Below are 16,178 nucleotides of genomic sequence, written 5' to 3'. Positions count from 1 at the left end.
AGCACAATCTAATCTGTGACCTCTATCCCTTTGGTTTTTATAATGTCCTTATAAAAACATAGTACATTTAAGTATGCTTAAAGTGCTACTGGCTATAATTAAAGTTCTGTCAGCCTTTCCATTATAAATCCCTCTTTTCAAGGTTTAATATCTCAGCGGTTTCAATTCCCACTGGGCTAACCTTGATACAGAAGCTGTCAGCATGAATGCAAATCCCTCCTACCTTCAAAAATATTTTCAATTCATAAAGTTGCTGGGTTTTATTGAGTCCTACAGTCTGCAAAAGTATTTCTGATTAGATCCCCTCCCAAAGTCTCTTACACTATCTTGTCTCATCTTACATAAATCAAGAAATAAATGTGTCCTAACTTTGAAATGCAGAAACGCACTGATGGCGTTTCCTTTTTCCTTGTTTTAGGCTATAGCTTGAGTGCAATTTCAACCCACATAGAAAACTGCTGACTTCAAGTTAGATTCTCAGACTCTTCCCGACTAGATCTGCTAGGATGTGGAAAACAAAAGGTAATTACCTTGGCCAAAAAATAATATACCTCCTATCTACCTTTCCCATCTTTACTTCTTAATACTGAACTGCATTTGCTACATCTTTGATTAGAGGGAAGTAGGTGACTCTTGGATAAATTAGCAGATAGCTTGTTTAATGAATTTCTCAGTTTGATGATAAGTTTAGAGCTGCTCAGTACCACTCTGCCTGATCATATTCTACTTTAGTAATGCAAGTTGTATTTCTAGATAGGAAGGAGAATGACCATTCTTGGTCTCCAATATCAGGAAAAAAATAGCTTGAAAGCTGAAGTGGCTCATGCAAACTACCTTGGAATTGGCCTAAACCAGAAAGAAAATAAATGTCAACAGTTTGATGGTCTTTTAATTTTATTAATATCCACTTTTCAAGTTGTTATGGAATATTACAGAAAAAAAGTAGTAATTGGGGTTTCCCTGTTTCTTACAAATGAGACATGTTCATTCTCTTTTAGAATTGCTCTCCTACGCAGACTGTCAAACAATTGGCACTTTAATTAAAAAATATTGCATCAGGATTTCTTGATCTCTTCCATTCTAGGTCCATGAATATTATACTTCTGAACAGTAACCCTGCTTTACCCTCTCTCCTCCTCCCCTCTAGGCTTGTGACTAGGGCATATTTCTGGAAGTGGAGGCTATTTATGAGACTAAAGAGCTCAGAAGTAGAAGGACTTTGGTTACCCCATTCTGGGTGACATCTTAAATTTTGGGCTGTTACAGGAAAGAATCATCTGGCTGTCAAGGTGGAGGAGGTCATTTCAGAGATCGGAGCTCAGTTTCACAACCAAAAAAAAAAAACAAACAGCCTAGGTGAATCTGAAACATAGGTATCACATACCCAGATTTTGAAACATTACTATTTTTCTTTGGTGTTTTTAATTGGCTGCCCTTGGCATGCCAGTGAGCATGAGTCTGGCTGTTCTGAACCCCATTCTAGGCAGTGTGTCCAGAGACACATTGATGCACAGGGATTCATGACTATCTGTGTAAACTTAAGTTTTGATATTTCAAAAGAGAGAAAAAAGCCCTCTTGTGTGTATATATATATATATACACACACATACACACACACGTGTATATATACATATATATATGCATATGTATATGTACATTTTTGAATACATCTTGATATACACATACATATTTATACACAAACACTTTGAAATATACTTTACCTTTGAGTTTGTTTACACTGTAGCAGATTGGAAAAGGGAAAACTGAGATAGTGTCAAAATAACTCAAATACTACTATTTTATCAGCAATAGCAGGGAAAACAAAATGACAAGCTGTTCATCACAGAAGCTCTCTGTCAGGTCTGAAATAGACTTCAGTGCTAAATACCACCTGGGAACAAAGGAGATGGCTATTTTGGTTCCTTATCAGCATCCCTGTCTTCTCTACAGAAATCACCTTCCTTTTCTTTCAGAGATGCTTGTGGTGGGTTAGCCTTGGATAATAGTCAAGCTCCCACCTCGCTGCTCACTAACTCAGCCCCCTCTGTGGGGCAGGGGAGAACATAAGATGAGAGTTGTGGGTTGAGTTGAAAAATGGGAGATTGCTTCCCAGTTACTGTCACGGGCAAAACACATTCAACTCAGTGATAATTATGTTACTGCAAAATAAAGCGTTAGAGTAGTGGGAAACAAAAGAGACAAACATTAAAACACTACCCCCTTCCCCAGGCTCCAGTTCCCTCCTTCACTCCTGACTCCTCTACCCACCTCTGTGTCTGCCGCAGGGGGCTGGGGAGTGCAGGGAGGTTGTGGTCAGTTTGTCGCAGCTTCTCTCCACCAATCCTTCCCTCCAACACTTTTCCTCTGCTCCACCTTGGGCTTTCCACAGGCTGCAGTTACTTCCTTCTTACAAACCTTTCCTTTCCTTATACCTCTATGCCACTGTAGGTACAATGAGTGTAGAACCCAAGAGCTCCAGGCTTCCTGGAGAAGTGCTTCTAGCTTGTAGCAAATAGCAACCACATGTGTCTACGGCATTTTTGTTACCATGCAGTTCTAAACAGGAACTAAGGCAATCGTGATTGAGTCAAACAATGAAAATAACCCATCTTTCTTGCACACCATGAGGTGCAGAGATGAATTGTTATTTCTACAGTTAGATTTCTAATGCAAACTGATTTGCAATTAAATTTTAAAATGAGCAACTGATTTTAATCTGTTTAACCCAATTATGGTTTTATTAATACATATAGCTGAAAAGAGTCATATTTTGATTGAAAATGGTAACTTAGGTTGAGATGCATTGAGAAATGTTTGAGAAGGGAGAGCTTTCTAAATGCTTGGGTAAAATATTTTTTGCAACAATATTATGTTTTTTCACACATAAATGCAAAATGTTAGTGGGAGCGTTCAAAAAGTTGACATATTGAACTATATATAACTAGGAATACTCTTAACACTGAACCTTTAATATTACAACATTGGCTGCCCTGCCAGTTTAGCCTTTTATCTGCTTTGGTGAGAAAGCACTGACTGCTATAACCATGTAAGTGGAACATATCAATAGCGATGTAAGGGTTTAACAGTTAATAACTCTATTTGCAAAGGGAATAAAGTGATTATCAATGGGGGAGTGGTCTTAACTCTACTCTGAACTGACTCATACTTTGAGATTTTACTTTTCTTACTGTCACTTCTTATTTTAAATAACATTTAAATTAAATAACACAACAAATAACAAGAATCATGTGGGAAGTCATAATATGCTTTTGTCATGTTATCTTGTTTCTTTTTTGTGACTGTCTTAGATTTGATAAATACCCACAACTTTGACTAAAACTATAGACCAAAATGAAGACTGCTTCTTTGCAAAATAAACCCCTATAGGTTTTCTTTCTCTGAAAGTCAGGATATTTGATGCCCTTTTCATCAAATATAATTCATGGACCAAATTTAAGTATGTAGTATGTAGTAATATAAATTATCTTTTTGAAAAATGATAGGATATTCTGTTAGAAGCCAAATATACTAGACATTCCTGAATAAGAATTGGAACTAACCTCATATGTGGAGCTCCAATTAGTTGGGGAGTAACATGGGTAAGAGAAAAAGATGCAAAAGATGAAAAGATGCATGCAACATTAAATAATAAGGAGCAAAAATGAGTCAGAGAGATGGTCAGGACAGTTAGAACTAATCCTTCTTAAATCTCAAATAAAATATGCAATCAAGAAAAGTTCAGCGTCCTACTTTTGTGAAAGAAAAGTTGAATGCAAAGTGTTGCTTTTGGTCTAGTTCAAGTACAGCCCAGTGCCAGCATACACAGGCACTTTGTCTGCTCAGAAGCCTACAGCTGTTGTGCTTTTCAGTTTGGTTCACTTGAGTTCTTTTGTCATTCAGGTGCACTGCCTTATTGAACTAAATCCCCATGTATTTGGAAGTCACTGAAAAGAGGCTACATTTGTAGGCAGTCTAACTGTGCTTGTTATTGTTTGTGACTTGAAGTGGGTTCGTAAGATGGTGGAATAAAATATTAATGAAAATGCATTGGAAATGTGTTAAAGCAACCATTTCTGAAATATCTAAAAAGAGAGCTTTTTTTGAGGGGAAGGAAGCACTTTAGTTTTAGTTTTTAAATATATTTATATACATATAAATATAAATACACACACAAATGAATGCACATCCTTCTAAACGGTGATACTTTTCAATGTATCCATATAAATACAGCTGCAATCACAGAACTTTTAAATAAACTATATCAATTGTTTTACTGGACTGCTTAATTTTCTGCTCTGAAAATAATTTAATAATTTTCAGAATATGGGGGAGGAATATACTATTCCAAACACACTGGATTTTTATAAATCTCTTTAATATTGGCAAGATCTAACAAAGATGCATGCTCCTATTACAAGATTTACACAATGCTAAATATTTTTTGATTGATTTCAGCAGAAGTACTCAGAGACAACTCTTGCAAGAGTCTCAAGAGGATCTAGTTTAGAATTAATTTTATACAAATGAAAAAATACAACAAATGTAATATAATTTGAACGTTTAATATGTTTTCCTTTTAACCTTTATGAAATGGTAGACCTTGCATTTTTAGTGTAATAAACAATTTGCAGAAATTCTTCCCTAATGCAAATCTAAGATTTTTTTCTTATAACAATTGATTTTGCTTTAGTAATTTTGAATCTCTCTCAAACAAATGGTGGAAAGACAAGTAACGTGAAGGAAATGATCAAATGATTCCACACAGATTATTGTTGCAACTAGTTTTTCTGTTACTTGCAAATATAAGACTATTAAACAAGAAGAATGCACATCAAAGTGACCTAGAGCTCATCTCTATGTAGTGATTTTATTGCAGATCAGATCTAAGTATTCGCCTCCTCTGAGATAAAATACACAGGAAGACAAAGACATACCAGATCATACTAAAACTAGCAGGACAAGCTTGGTTTTGTTTTGTGAGGCTTCTGGATTTGAATTAAGTTAACTGGTATCCAGTAAATATAACATTTCTTCCACGCTGTCTTTTCTCATATCTGTATTTTCACAGTGCAGTCTTCATTTACTAGAAAATACAGCAGAAAGTTGTTTTGAAGGGAGCAGGCAATGAGGCCAAGAATTTGTATTTTGAGCTTGGATCAGAACTATGATGTGTTCTCTAATTCACCTCTTATCCACATTATTAAATACTTTAACCAAGGCCATGTAATGCACATCTAGGTTTTTGGCACCCTTATGGGCAGAGATAAGCTAGTCTAAAGCCATGATTGTCAAAATTTTAAAAAAATGGAACAAAGAATAAAGTTTTCAGTAATCTTCTAGGACAGATTTTAAGCTGCTGGGGACAGATGAATTATCACACAACAGCTGATATAAAGTTACCAACGGAGATGAAGTCTGTTTGCTCAGAGCAAACTGAGCTGTGCCTTTTCTGGGGGCACATATGGTCAGTGTATAAGGAACATCTATGTTCCTTACCCTCTTCAGTGTTTTGGTATCTGTACGTTAGATTTGGCTGAAGAGTCTCTGATATAGAAGTATGCAACACTTCTGTAAGTAAACCTGACACATTAGAGCATAAGATTGTATTCTCTGTATAGAAATTTATGGTGATTATTGTAGAACTGTGCTTCTAATATTTCATTTCTACCTGCTGATCCTATGTGGTATAGGAAACTTGAATGCTGCTTGATTCTGATAGAAAATGATAGTATACCAGGTGCTCTTAAATCTTACACTTATGCATGGTTTCCATCTAATCATTTACATTGGGTTTATCACCATGGTGGCACGGTGTTTTACCAGCATGTGTCCAGAAGATCACTGTACTCATAATTCTTGGTCAGATGTCTAATAGTTACCAAAGTTTTTGAAATGTTCTGGATAAGACATGGTAAGAGATAATAAATTGAGAAGATGGTTGTCTTCATATATCTTCTAATGGCAATTGATTTTTCAAATTATGTTTGCAGTAACACAGAACACATAAAGACACTAATGTATTTTAACACTGTTGCTAGAAATCATAAACAATTTTTGTTGCTCTAACTCTGTGATGGAGAAGAATCAGCCAACTTGTTTTGTTTGCCCTCAGGTCATGGTAAAGTGTTGTAAAGCTCACAAAATTAAAATGGCAATGAATAAGCAACTGAGTAGTTTCTTCTGTGTTTCCAGAAATTAAAAGTGTTTTCTTTTCACCAGCCTAATTTTTACCCTCCAATTGTTCACCTAAATGCCTCTCTGACAGATAGTGTTTCATAGCTTCATAGATGTGGCTGCATTTTTCTGAGAGGCTCAAGGAAACTGCAGCTGTATTATTTAGTGTAAGCTGCAGTGAAGCATAAGGTTTGGGCTACTAATGAAACAGCACACAATTTTCTAAGACATAAAGAATCAAGCAGGACAAGGAAATGCAAATTTGTTTGGACACAAACCAGGACAAAGAGTAAGAACATGTTTTAAAGACAAAGCAAAAGAAAAACATAAACTTTCAAAGGCAAAAATAAGGTACACATTATCAGCTGTAAAAGATGAAAGGGCTCAGGATCCTTTTTAAACCAGGTAAACTCCTTATAGAACAGAATCAGCTTTCATTGCACAAAAATTTTCTCGAGATAGAAGCTATTTTTTCTTAAACCAAAGATAGAGTGCTCCATATCATAGTTGCCCCTTGCGATACTGTTAGTTTTCAGGGTGCAACAAAAACAAGGATTTTAAAGAAAGCTGCATATATATCATTAAATAATACCCCAGGTGTAAATTTGACTTTCAGTTAAGAAAATCACACAAATGTTCTGTAAGACAACAGGATTGTAAAATTTTACATTGCATCTCATGACAGAATAATTAAGTTGATTGTATGAGGTCTCTGATAGTTTTCTGCCAAAATATTTTGCAACTCCTTTCAAGTTTATATTAAATTCTTATGATCTGTTGCTATTAATTGTCCATGTTCTGCAAATTAGGAAAAATATTTTATTAGCATAAAATTCATTTTCTATGAAAATCAGAGCAATAATGAGAAATATGGTGCCTTGAATAATGAACTCTCATCATGTTCTCCTGCATACCCTTGGTGTCTTACATGAACTCTCCAGTTCCTGTTTCTCTAGACCAACAGATCTTCCTCAGAGAAAGCAGCAGTAAGCAGAAGGATTCTGGCACATTTTTTTGCATTTGACGTTCTTACCTTGCCCTTCCTAAAGTTTTGAGAGTATGAGCACAACAGCAAATCATCACAGTGTTACTAAATAACACCTCTTCTTTTTCATGGTGCATGGGTTAGGTACATTCTTTGACTTGTATAAATAAGCAATGAGGTGCTATACCTTTAGCTTACGAAGGTGTGTTTACTGTTGACTAAAGGTACAAATACAAAAAGTTATCATGAATTAGCTGGTGCATTGACAACCATTTGCATCTTAGTATTTCTATTTGGGTTGTTATGTGTATGTATATACACTAGAGGCATTTCTGCCATTGCTCTTTTAAAACTGACTAACCAGTCAAAGATTCAGGATCTTTCAGGTTGTTCTTGTAAGGAGGTGATCAATCTTTGAGTCGTGTTTTTCTTTGCTGCAATTCCATTCATTCAATTTTCTACATGGAAAGATGCTGCAAACCGCAGCCTGTAACTTTAAATATATTTTGGTTAATAACTTCCAGAAAGCTTTCTCCTTAGGCTTTTTCTCCTAGGGTTTTCCCATGCTGTCTCTGGACCCGTTCTCTGTTTCATCATGCTTCTTTCAGTCTCTGAATCAAACCCTTTGTGTCTGTTTCAACATATGAATCTCAACACAATTTCACACATCAAGAGATTGAATTCTTGAGTAGGCCTAGCGAAATGGAGTGTGGGCAGATGAGAGAGAGAGGGAAGTAATCAGTGACACGAATCTGTCTCTAGCAGCTATTTTCAATGAAGATGGGTCTTTATGACCCCAAAATGTCAGTGAGAGCAGGTCAATGGAGAGGCCACCAGCTCCTTTAGCCCCAGTGCTTGACTAAAATGCTGTATAGATGTTTTCCTGACCTAGACACTGGCATATCCACTGCCATGGGGACCTTGCAGCAGCGGTATGTCTGAACCATGGACTGGTGAGGCACCACTTCAGCTGCTTTAGATTCCAGGTGTATAAGTCTGTGGGTTTAGTGAGGGTGGAGAGAATTTCCTTCACTTGCTGGTGGTTTGAAATGGCACTGTGCAGGCCTAAGGAGAATAGGCATTTTGCATTTAAAAAAACAGGGAAGGAATTATGAGTTTTAGCATACTTTTGACCATTCTGTTCAAAATGAGTTAATTAAACTCCAGAGATGAGGAAGACCTATTGAAACATTGGGAACATTGACCTTTTCCTTTGACTGTCACCTTATTTAAATAATTCCAGGTTTAATTAACTGTCTTGGAATGAATTGATAAAGGGTTACTGTCACTTACAATTTCTCCTCTTTGAAATGCACCAGTACTGTGCAATTGATGTAGCCTCCTATGTTCAACTTAATTATTAAAGTGAATAGTTTTAAAAGTTGGATTTTTACTTTTAAATGTCTAATAAATGGCTTATAAATACAATCAGAAACATTTAATAGGATAAATCATGCATAATATATACATAAACACACATATACATGCAAACATATGATGGTCTATAACATTTATCTAGATCAGTCATTCTTTAAAAGTTAGGTGTTTTGTTGAAGTTGTCCATAAATATATAGAAAACATGTTGACATTAGTATTTTTTATCATGAATTATAATAAAACTTCATGAAGATTTAAAAGTCCCAAGCCAAGTAAGAATCCTAGCTCAAGACCCTGTGAGTTGAGAAGTAGCTTCAAAATATCGGAGGCAAGAATTTGGTTATGTTGATCAAGATAGCCTGTGGGCTGAGGTTGCAACTTTATCAGAAAAAAAGTAGTGTTTTTCTTTTTAACCTTCCTATTCTAATACACTCACAGTAGTCTTCAGCTGGGAAGCCAAGGAATGGCTGAGAAAATGGGAAATTCATTACTCTTGGAGAGGTGGAGGAATATCTTTCCAGAACACATGAATGATGCAGCCTTGGGATATTGTGCTCTGAGACTGGCACAGCTCTGCTAGCTAAAAACCTCTAGGGTAGTAGTAGCAGCACAACTGTACTTCTTCTGGTTTAATATAGTTCACTTTCTTATTGAGAGACTGTAAAGTGCTGTTAAGTTGGTTTCACTGGTATAAATAATATTCACAGGCCAACTGTTCACAGGTAGGGATCTTGGTATTGTACACTGCCAAAGTGCTCATAATGCAGATTTGGCCTAAGGTACCGAACTAAGTAATATATCATTAAGTCATTTGTTACTGAAATCCACAGTAGAGACTCTGTGATATTTTAGCCCTAATCTCTAAGGTCAAGTAGTATCTTTATTTTGTGGGTTATTACAGATAGGACCATTATAAAAGATGTATTCAGAACCAGCACCCAAGAAGGATCCAAAACACGTAGCTACTGCTGAAGCTGGATGGTCCATTTAGAGTAAAATCTTGTGGCCTTGTTTGAAAATGTATGACACACACCTCTTCCCATACTTATGGTAGACATACATTTGGGACGCCTGTCAGCTCATGGAGGTTGAAGTTTGCAAAAATAGTTCTTATGCATGTGAAAGAAATGTACAGAAAGCCCAATCGAAATGTGTCAGATCTATTACATTTTTACTGAGTATACTGTTTGTGTAGTGATGTGATCTGGGCTCTTTCAATACACATTCAATAAAAAGTGCTCTATACATCTTCCTATGCTTTGTCTGTGCTGTTGTAAAAAAGAGGACTTCTCCCTGGCACTAGAGCTAAGTGGCATGAACTGGACATCACTCACACTGCTAAGAGCAAGCACACTCCAGAGCAGACTGTCCATGTCCGCATTATACAGCCCTGTGTTTTCTTCTGGCTCCACGTGATGCCCCTTGGGCCATAAAGCAGAATTTTTGTTTATATATTGATTTATTTTCAGTACAGAGCACCAGAGTTACTGTCAAGGATGTGTTGCAGCCTATAGACAAAATGCAAGTGAGGAGCACAAAACTGAGGGTAAGTGGGATGCACAGGCGTGTCTGAAAGTGCAAAGCCTGTGGTAGGAATAAAAAGGGAATTAAATAGATCAAGCCTTGTCCAAGTTGCCTCTTGAGGTTGATTTCTAGAGTAAACTATTCCCCAAATTGTGGTTGGAAGAGAAGTAGCTTGAGTAGTTCAAAACATATCTGGGAGGCAGGTGACAATTAAACAGTGTGGACAGCTCCAGCAGAGTGCCCCTGTCCCTCTGTTCACAGGCCCTCTTTTATTTAGCTGCACTGGCAAAGCTTAGCAGCACAGTAGATAAGATTTGCGAAATAATTTAAACAATCCTCCCTTCCTTTCACTCTCTTGCTCTCTAAATATATGCATATGATAGTATGTGTGTACATATATATAACTATGTTGAATACTATATGTAATTCTATATATGTACATGCTATTATGTATGTATGTATTGATGTATATGCAAGCATATATGTGTAATTTGCTAGATTACTTTGAACTGTCAAATAAAGGTGCTTGTGTTTATTATTCATGACTCAGAAAGGCAAAGAAATAGCCTAAGGAAGAGCAAAGAGAAATGCAACGCTTACAGAAAACACATCTCAATTTTATAGATGGGGATTTCAAAACATACTACTTGCTTTATAGTATATCCATATCATGAACCATCAATTACAATAGTCAGGAAAGTGATATCGCATCTTAATGACATAGCACATTATTATCTGACCTAAAGAGCTGTGAGACATAACCTCCATCAAACCTGCTCTTATTATCACTTTGTACTTTCTGATCACACAGAATGGATTCTCTGTCTCCTTGTATAACTTGCAGGGATTATTTCGTAATTTGCTGGTGTCATTTGCTGTACCTCATCATTTGCCTGATGAAAGAACACAGAAAGCCAACTTCATTAAACAGTAAATGAAACTCAAGATGAAGACAAAACATCTAGCATGCATGCTGGTAATTAGTTTTTTCTAACCAATGAATGTTTTGAATGAATGACTTAATGGTTAGGTTTTGGATTGGGTGTTGTCTTTTTTCTCCCCTTTCTGTCTAATCTTATTCTGGATGTGAATACTGATGGGGTTTGAGGTTATAAGAAGTTCCATTCTGCATCTTTGGTCAGTGTTGCAAATAATAATATTATGATTTATTCTTTGCTGCTGTGCTTAGCACCTTTGGTTGCAACGCATTCAGAGAATGTGCTAATGTACAATACAAATGAAGTCCTGATCATGACAGGGATTTATGACTCTTGGAATAGGATTTAGTTGCCTAAATGTACGTGTTGAATGACATACTATGTGCACAGGGTATCTTCCTTGACCTCCACATACTAGTCTTGTAGGTCCTATGTCATATCTGATAGTCTAGGTTCCTGTCTTGACCACTTGAAATAGCAGATTGCTATTTTTATGTTCCTAATCACTCCTCGTGAGTATTTTATACATTCTTAAAATAAGAAAAGTAAAGATTCATCCCTAATGCAGTGTTACGTACAGAGCTCCAACTGACATGGGACAAAAGGAGCTATTCTGGACAGTGAGATCTGCTCCCTCACAAGTCTGAATTCAAAGAGATCTTCTGGATATAGCTGCATTATGAAGCCCACCTGAGTTGGCCAGAATCATGGGAGATCAGCTGCAATATTGGTTGATAGCCAAACTGCACAGATTAATTGTGAAATAGGCACCAAGAGAAAGGTAGTACTGTAGTTAATTCTGTTGTGAAGATACATTCACAACTGGCCAGTGCTGCTTCCTTTTCAATCAGACCCACACTGAAAGTTTAAGAAAGAGGAGACTATACATTCCCATGTTCCTGATTCCGGGGTCAGATCTCCTCTCTGTTCTGTGTCTCTTTTCTCTGCCCCAAGGGAAGTAAGACATTCATGCATTTTCAGCTTTGTTTTATGAATGTCCCTTCCTTGCTATGAACCAAAGTGTTCAAAGACACAGCAGCAGGCAAAGGCTGCATGAAAGAACAATATCTGTAGTAGCCACGGTGTTATTAGAGCTGTATGAAACTTTGCTTCTTGGGTTTGACAGAAAAAAATTTTGAATTTAAAATATTATTTTGGGCCTGTACTGTATTAGATTTATATATGCTCCATTTTTCTTGGCCAGAGGAATCCCTTTGCTGCAATAGTTTACCTCAAATTGAAACAGTCCGTGCATCTTTAAATAAAGGGATTAAGTAATTTTAAGGAAGATCTTCAGTCTCAGCTGCTTCTTGGACAGAAACAGTACTTCCCCCAGGAGATGAGATACCCAGTGGATTCCTGGTGACCCGGCCTCATTAACTAAGCTGTAAAATACTGGGATGGGGGAATCAGAGTCTCTCCTGCAGAGGCTGCTCTGTTCTGATGGCTAATCAGTCATTCACCAGGGAGGAACAGAGGCACCCAACCTGCTGTGCAGGCACCCCAAAATTTAGGCTGGCAGGTTCATTTTTAGTCTTTTGGATCCCTCGGTCAAACTGTTGGAAAACAGGGTAAGTACATCCTCTCTCTACAAAACCTTTCTTTCTGTGTTTTGACTCATCTTTTTAAAAGGAGATGTGAATGATATTTTTACATACCTTAACCAGTACATAGGTAAGAGGTTCCTTAGATTCTAAAAAGAATTGATTTTAAGTTCCATTGCACTGCATTGGTGCATTATTATTATTATTAATTATTATTTGTTATTATTTATTAATTATTATTTTAATTTTAATTTTAATTTTATTTTTTTTTTACACAAACTGAATTCTATTTCAGGAATAAGGACCTGAAGAGTAATATGAGGCCAAAAAATTTCCAATAAACTTTAATGTTACTGTATAATTTTTCCCTATTTTGTGACCATCTTGTTCCAATTCTTTACGAACAAAATATTGTTGCTTGCTGTACTCCTGGTGGCAGCTTGCTTACATAAATAATAACTTCTACAGAAGTCCCTAAAGATCCTGATACAGTTTTCATATGCCTGATCTTCCAGCAAAAGTTATTTTTTTAATTGTCATCTCTTTGTTCCTGATCAAGCTGTGCAGTGAGACAAGCAAGTTTCCTATTTCCGCCTGGGCAACCTGTACTCCACTTTTGCAAGCACTTGAGTGATCTTGGATTCTGTCAGGAAGAGGCATTCTTCCACAGTTATTTGGTGCTGGCATGCACTTGGTCACACGGCAGTGTCTGCTTGTGTGCATTAGGCAGTACACAGAACTAGTTAAACTGGATGACTCTGTGGGGTTTAGTAGATCAATTGCCATTTTCATTTGGGACAGCACTTGAAATCCTAATGAGAATAACAACACTTGTAATTAGAAGTCTACAAAATCTTCTAAAATAATCACTTAAATTTAAAATGTAAATGTGGCTGTAATTAATTAGTCTATTTAGAATAAAGCTTTCTAATTAACAAATGTAAATTGGGAATTTTCTGTAGATTTCATAAGGACAAAAGTGTTTCTCATGGGAGGCTGAAAGGAGACACATTTCCATGTGAATGCATATTAAACCCTGGTGGCTCACACCTCTACACAAGCCTGTGGCAATAAGAGGGACTGTCTGTGAGAGGGTTGTATTAATACCAGAGTAATAGAGATTTTCTTAAGACCTGTAATACAAAATCCTACTTTTAAAAATAAGAATGTTTTAAACTAAGGGTTATGTTTTTCAAAGCTGAAAAACTGACAGACCTGGAACTGAGTTCCCCGATAAAGGCACAACAAAGATCCTGAAGTAGTACTGTGTTGAACTCTGCTCAGAAAGGATGACAGGCCATCGCCTCTCTACTCAAGCCAGTGATTGATTATAGAAGTAAAGAAATAAAAACCACCTCAGAAAATTTAAACTTTTGAGGTCTGATTTCATTGCACATCAAAATCACACAGAGAACAAAACCCAAAAAGCCCAAAGTTATTTTGGTACTTAATGCATACCAGAACCCCGAAATTATACTTCAAGTTTAATATATATTTATATTTCTTTTTCTATTGAATTATATTTAAATCCTTCACAACATTTCAGAAATACTGAGTCAGAAGTTACCCTGTTTCATTCCAACATAGACATGAGAATTGAAACTGCAGACTGCCAAGGTATACAATACATGGCTGAGAAGTAGGGTAAATTATGTGTAGCTCCCTGCTTCCATGGTATTAGGTACTTTCAGACTGCACTAGGTGTCTGTGTATGGGCAATGGACTAGTTAGTACAGTCAATGTTCATCTTACATGTACTGTCATCTGAACAGCTTTCTAGACTCCTCTGACTGTGACTTGGTCCCAAGTGACCACAATAAGATCTTAGATACCCAGCTCTCATCGAATGTATGCCTTGTAGATACCTAAATGTGTCCAAATGTAGATGTCAAGAGCTGCAGCTGTATCCCAATGTCTCTGACTGTCCATGAAATAATGTCGACATGAAAAAGATACAAAGCCCCAAATCTCCAAACTGAAACACATTAGAAGCATTTTCCTCTTGCAGTTTTTAACATCAGTATGAGTGCTTCATTCCTGCAGCTGTTTATGCTGAAACAAATTAGGAAGAGGGAAAGAGGGAAGGAGAGAGGGAGGGAGAGAGAGAGGGGAGAAGGAAGGAAAGAGACAGAGAGAAAGTCAACAAAAATTTTCCAATATGATGATTACGCACTACCTATGATGACAATATTATTTTGATGGAGTTGTCATGTGTCCTTTAATAAATAATTTTCTCTGTTCATTTGAGATAGGCAGCCAACTACCTTTCAGAAGGTAATGATTCCCAGTTACTACTGGCTAGAAACAACTTAAAACAGTTCTATAGAGACAATGGTACATGTCCCATTATTGTTACCCTTAGTTCTGGCATGCCAGTCCACTAATTAATAACTTTTAAAGTTGTATTATCCTAGTGATTCCAGTATGGTATAATAAACAGATACACATCAGGTAGAGAGATCAAAAAAGGTAAATGAAGGCATTTTTAATTGAAGAAAATACATTTAAGTTTGAATATGGGCCTCATTTTAGCTCTCTGAAGCAGATGGACTTCTTTTTTTTTTTGTGCAATGGGAACACACCATAGTATTTCTGATATGTTGCCCAACAGTACTGGTTTTTGCTTAGTGTCTGAGTGTTTTTGCTGGGGTCTTACATTACAACATAGAAAATATTACTAATTTTTAATATTGTTTAATTGGGACTTCAGCAGTATAAGAAAATTAGTTGCTTGAACACATTGGAAGTATGATTGTGATATGTCTGCAAGCCTCAAAAATTCCCACGTGAAAAGCAAAGATTAATTGTACAGTATTTACACCTTTTCATTGATAACTAACACCATAAAACTGTACAAATTGCATTTTTTTTCTTTTTCCCACAATCCCTTTGGCTTTTAAGGGATGTTCCTCAATTAGTTGAACTGTGTTTCCTCTTGCTTGCTAAGCACTTTTGGTCAAACAAGGAATGGCAGAGGTCCACAATTAGATCAAAAGATCAATCCTAATGTACCATTTTCTCCTCACCCTCCTGCTTTAATAAAGTGGCTGCAGTTCTCCAGGGGACAACTCAAAATCCGAGTACTGATATTTCTAAATTAGCTGACTCTGTGACCTTGCTAGTAATTGCGTTAGTTTATCAATGTTCAACACAATTTATTACTCTCCAATATGTACCTAAGCGTTTATCTCTCAACACTAACAATATTAAAAATCTAAACTATCTGTTGAGAAACAAAGGACTATTCAATAAGAAAAATGCATAATAAAGTAGAAAACACTACAGTGATGGGTAAGGGCATTAATCTAGTAACTAGTCATAAGTGAAATAAGGAAAAAATGTTTATGTTGTTTTAAATTTAGGGCACTTCTTAACCAAAGAGCAGATAATTTAAATAAAACCTGTCTTTTTTTTAATTTTTTTTTTTAAACCAGGAATGAGCTACAGCTTTTATATATCACTGAACATATTATCCAGCCTCCAATGAGAAAAATGAAGACTGATAAAACCTTATCTAAGCATTTAAAAGTCATTTGGACACATTGATCAAAACTCACTCTGAAATTAAACATATTAAATTTAGATGGAGAAAAAAGGCATTAAGTTGATGGAACCCAATTTTTGTATGAAGCAAAC

This window comes from Tyto alba, unplaced genomic scaffold, assembly GCF_018691265.1.
Source record: "Tyto alba isolate M040663 unplaced genomic scaffold, T.alba_DEE_v4.0 Super-Scaffold_45, whole genome shotgun sequence".
NCBI lineage: Eukaryota > Metazoa > Chordata > Aves > Strigiformes > Tytonidae > Tyto > Tyto alba.
Note: the sequence above shows the minus strand (reverse complement) of the source record.